Genomic DNA, 5285 nt, shown 5'->3' on the forward strand with positions numbered 1-5285 from the left:
GATTTCTTTTCTTAGGGCTATGCAATCCTCCGTCATGTGACCGACGTCTTCATTGTAAGCACACCATTTGGACTTGGCTTTCCAACTAGTGGACTTGTTATCCCTCTTCGGCCATCTTGCTTTGTCTCCAAGATCTTGCATAGCATGAATTATACCTAAAACATCCACAGAAAAACAATAGTCAGTGATCTTAGGAAGTTCCTCTTTTTCTCCTTCATCCTCGAGAGCATTGACCCTGTGATGACCCGGTTTGGAATAGGGCTTCGCTTTGTAGGATCTTGGGGCTGAGGATTCGACCTTCCTATTGGGGTTCTCATATTGACTTGGAGGGTTGCTTCTTTTCTGGGTTTCTTTGTCCTCTTCAAGCCTTATGAACCTTAACGCTTGGCATCTGACTTCGTCTAATCTTTTGCATGGGGTCATCACAAGGTCTTCATAGAAGGTGAATCCTTCCTTAGTCCCATCTTGGAGGCCTCTACAACAGTAGCCATGTTGATGTTGGGGATGCTCAGATCTTCCCTGCCGAACCAGTAAACGAAATCCCTAAGTCTTTCCTTAGGATCCTGAACCACTTGATAGAGATCACTAGTGATCTTCTCGAAGGTTCTGCTTCAAGAAAACTAGTTATTGAAAATATTGACCAAGTGTGTAAAAGAAGTTATAGAGTATGGGGGAACGTTTAGCAACCATTTAAGAGTTGATCTTGTAAGGGTTGAGTGAAAGCCTTTGCATAGGCAAGCTTCCTTCAAGTGCCCTGGGATGGGAATGATCTCCATCCTTTCTTGGTATTGTGCTATGTGCTCTTCAGGATTCGTAGTTCCATCGTAAAGCTTCATGCTAGGAGTTTGGAAGTGCTTAGAAACTTCTGTATCGTCTATCGTAGGAGCGAATCTCGAGATCCTATGACTTGTTGGTGACACTTCTAGTATGGGTTGGACCACCCCGGGTACGCTTAAGATCATTTGTCCCAACTGCTGAAGTTCCTTGGCCATGTTTGGGCTTATTCCTGCATCAACGTTGGTATAGTTAGTATTAATAGTATTGTTGTTTAAGAAGTTACTAGAATCTAGGTTTCTAGAAGTGCTGAAAGGCTCATTGAGGTCATTGATCATAGATGCTCGATTGTCCATAGTTGTCCCCCAGGGTGACGCTTCAGTGGTAGGAATTGTGTTCTTCTGGTGATTTTCTGAGGATCCTACATTATCAAAGTTCAGGATCCTTGGTTGTATAATTGTGGGCGTTGTTTCCTGGGATTTCTGAAATTCCGCCTTCATCCTCTCCACTTCTTTTAGCAGTGCTCTATTATCCTCCTGCTGTTGGGTCACCTTTTGCGTCATTTTCCTCATCATAGTGAAGAGTTTTCTAGTAGTGACTGAGGCAGTCAGATCCTGGAGTCCTGAAGTTCCCAAACTTATTGGAAGTGTTAGACGTTTTCCTCTAAGTAGGGGGCCCACTCGGAGGAGGTAGTAGGCTTTCAGTTGGAATGGAAGGAATAGAGGAAGAAGAAAGGATCGGTTGTGTAGACATGATTTTTTTGAGGATTTTGAACACCATGGCCCCACGGTGGGCGCCAAATTGTTTTGGTCAAAATTACACAAGTACTAATCAACCAAATTGAAGGAGAGGCTGTGATGATTGAATTGCGCAATAGCAAATGATAAACGAGTGTGACACAATGGTTTACAAGGAAAGCCCTTGATCCTTGCTAGGATCTCCAGCACAAAACCTTCGGAGGTGACAATGATCACCTTCCTTGATGATTTTATTACTGTAAAACGCCGATTACAGAGAATATTTTAGTAAAAACAAGTGAATGATTTCGTAGAGTAAGCTTTGAGTAAAAAACAGTGTGTTGTGTGTGAGATACAAGTGTTAATTTATAGTCTAAACTGTCCAACAAGATGTCCGATATTTCCAGGATCCTCTATAATCAGCTTCACGAACGTTATTTGACCAAGTATTCTGGGTCTTTAGCATAGTTGAGATGATTCTTCATGGAGAATTCTTCTTCCCTTGACTATATCTGCACATGTATTAGTTATGAACAAAATATAACCGTTATGAATTGTTAATAAAAATAATAATGGTGATAGCCGGGATTTAGAGGTAACTAAGGATCCAGGATATTTGAGGATCCTGAATATTTGAGGATCCTGACCCTAACACTAGAATGGAAGACTACAAGCTCATACAACAGGCACAGAAAGGAATCTCTCCTAGTTCCTCAGCCCTAATCTATCATGCAATTCTCATAACATATAACATAACAACATGTATGGGTATTTTGGGAATCACTTACTTGAGCTCGGATGATTGTGATGGGCTTTATGCATAAGAAACATTCCTATGTGCTCATACAAACCCTAATGCTTGGATCTAGGTTTCTCTATTGAACATGCTTTGATTCCAAGACTTACGAACCCTAATCTAGCATACAAATAACAAAAACAACATATAGAATCAGATCTAGATGTTTACCTCTTCAAATATTGGCTTAGATCTTCTTCTCTTCTTCTTCTTGAGCTTAGAGTCACAAATGTAACTCCTCTAATGGCTTACAAACACCACAAGCAAGAAGGCAACTATATGAGAGAGGTGGGAGGATGCTAAATCGGCCCTAGGGTTTCCTTGGAAGCAAGTGGTCGAATTTGGGAGCTAGGGGTCCCTATTTATAATTTTATACTGCTAGATGCTAGGGTTTCAGTCTAAACCCTAATGGACAGCTTATTGACCAAGCAACCCATGGAACCTTCTGGATTAAGGCTTATGGACGAAATTTTGATGGATTCCCATCACAATTTCGTTCTCCCTTTGACCCATTGAATTAATCTCTTTTAGTCACCAAATTAATTCCCAATTAATTTATGACTAATACTAATTAAATAATATGATTTATCCTTTAATATATTATTCTTATAATATATTAATAAATCATAAAATCCTCTCTCTCTCTCTCTCTCCATAAATTACCTTGTCAAGTTGCTCTGGTGAAGGCAACCCAAAAGGACCATGCACAACTGGGTCAAGTACATACCAAATATAGTTACGGGCACTACTAGAAAAAAGGCCTTTTACGACGCTCATTGCGCATCGTAAAACGCTCAGACGACGCGCAAATGCGTGTCAAGGAAGGCCCTGTCATAAAGAGAGATGACGCGCTTTTGCGTGTCGTCTATAGACGACGCGCATATACGACGCGCATTTATGACGCACATTTACAACGCGCGGTTATGACACGCAATGCGTATCAAGGAAGGCCCTGTCATAAAGGAAGACGACACACATTTGCGTGTCGTAACCTTACGACGTGCGTGTTTATGACACGCAATGCGTATCAAGGAAGCCCCTGTCAAGAAAGGCCATGTCATAAATAGAGATGACACACATTTTTGCGTATCATAATTTTAAATGTTTTAAAAAAAATATTATTTATAGATTTACTAATTTTTCATATTAAATAATACATTAGAAATCTCATAATAATAAATAAAATACCATAAATAACAAATATAATTCATTTCACTAATATGTCAAATACAAATAATTATTCCAATAGTGAGTAAATGTTATAAAAAATGAACTCATTTATATACAATTGCATTAATTATCTAGCTTACTATGTGCCAACAAACTTCTATCTTTTTCCTTCTCTGCATAAACTTCATTAGCAGCATCCTAAAGAACCTCTATCTTTTTCATCAGCAACATCCTCAAAAACTTCTATCTTTTTCCTTCTCTGCATAAACTTCTATCTCACACTCAATGTAGTTTTAAACATCAAGTTTAAAAAATCAACTTTAAGGTTGCCTTGTTAAAGAGAATGACTAGAATAGATTTCCCTTTTTCACAAGGCATGTGCTTGCTTGCACATATATATGGAATCATTCTAACAAAAAAAAAATTGTTCATGTCAACTACTCCAAGGACTATTACGTAATTTAATATGAAGAATTTTGTCCAGATGAAAGGATTGACTTTAAACTTTATAAAAATCATTTAAATGAACTTACCTGACCATGAAGCGTGTTGATCCAGGATCTCCTTGCCTTCCTGCTCTGCCACGAAGCTTTGTAAAGCAAGAAATAAATTAAAAAAGTGAGTTTGAAAGTATATGCTAAATTTATGTAAAACCTTAAAACACAATATTGATGCAAAGTTACCTGATTATCAATTCTTCGGGACTCATGCAAAGATGTCCCAATGACATGGAGACCACCAAGTCGTTTGACTTCCAATCCTTCATGAAAGCAATGAATCTCACAGTCCTTTAGAACCGATAAATAGGCAATTGCAATGCAAGGACCCAGGGCCGGTCCAAAGAAGTATGTTGCCCGGGGCAATAAGACATAATGATGCCCTAATTATATATTTTCAGAAACTAATATCATAATTCATAAAATTTACCCTAGTTCACTGTTTTTCAATCATAACTCAGAAAAAAAAACACTAATAGTTTTAGAAAGTAAGAAAATTAATATAAAAAATCATAATATTTACCTCAGTACTTTGATAGGTAACAGTGAGAATGCAATGACATGCAATGACATGTAGACTACTGATCCACCTTTAAACAATGCTTTAGGTACCTAGCTATCATCCAGAAAACAACAAAACAGACAAAAATTTACACTAATCCCATCACAAACAAAACCAGCTGCTATTATCACAAATAACAAATATAATATACTCCAGACAGTATTAAAATGTAGCAGCATCCAAACATATTATAAGATGAAAAAGTTAATAAGACGAAGAAGTAAGAAGTTCTGAAATAAAGAGAGAATATTATCTGTAGTGTAATATTCCAAATGGACTTGAAAAGTTCTTGTATCTTGACCATCTACCATTATCAAACCTGTCATTTTTATACCAAATTAAATTCAAAACCAAATTTTAGCTTGACCATCCATCATTATTCCGTCCCCTGAGAATTGGGGACAAAAATAGCCTCAGGGGTATTTTGGGAAAGTTCCAATTTAATTAAGTTTTTGTAATAAAATATGATTGTAGTTCGTGAATTGCCATAATATCACCTCCATTGTTGGCGTAATTCAGGAAAAAGCCCACAGGGGCATTTTAGGAAAATGCTTTTATTATTTTTGTTTCCCGGTTTTAGACTATGAGTCAAACTCTTTTTCTTTTAGTATAAATATGCTACGTTATAGGTATTTAGAAAGAAGTTTTTCAGCAATAAAAGTTTTCTTTTCCACCAAGCAAAATAAAAAATCCCATCTTTTTCTTCCCCTGTTATCACCTGTTGCCAGCCATGTAGTTTTTTTTTTCCT

General features: G+C 37.4%; 1 long non-coding RNA gene across 1 annotated transcript; it reads right to left on the minus strand.

Moving 5' to 3' along the window:
* Positions 1 to 3538: 3538 nt before the first annotated feature.
* Positions 3539 to 4346, minus strand: LOC128128125 (uncharacterized). Its single transcript, XR_008225763.1, has 3 exons — positions 4161 to 4346; positions 4011 to 4066; positions 3539 to 3736 (listed from the first exon to the last, which is right to left on the minus strand). It is a non-coding gene; the product is annotated as an uncharacterized LOC128128125 (long non-coding RNA).
* Positions 4347 to 5285: the final 939 nt, after the last annotated feature.

This window comes from Lactuca sativa, chromosome 8 (assembly GCF_002870075.4).
Source record: "Lactuca sativa cultivar Salinas chromosome 8, Lsat_Salinas_v11, whole genome shotgun sequence".
Lineage (NCBI taxonomy): Eukaryota > Viridiplantae > Streptophyta > Magnoliopsida > Asterales > Asteraceae > Lactuca > Lactuca sativa.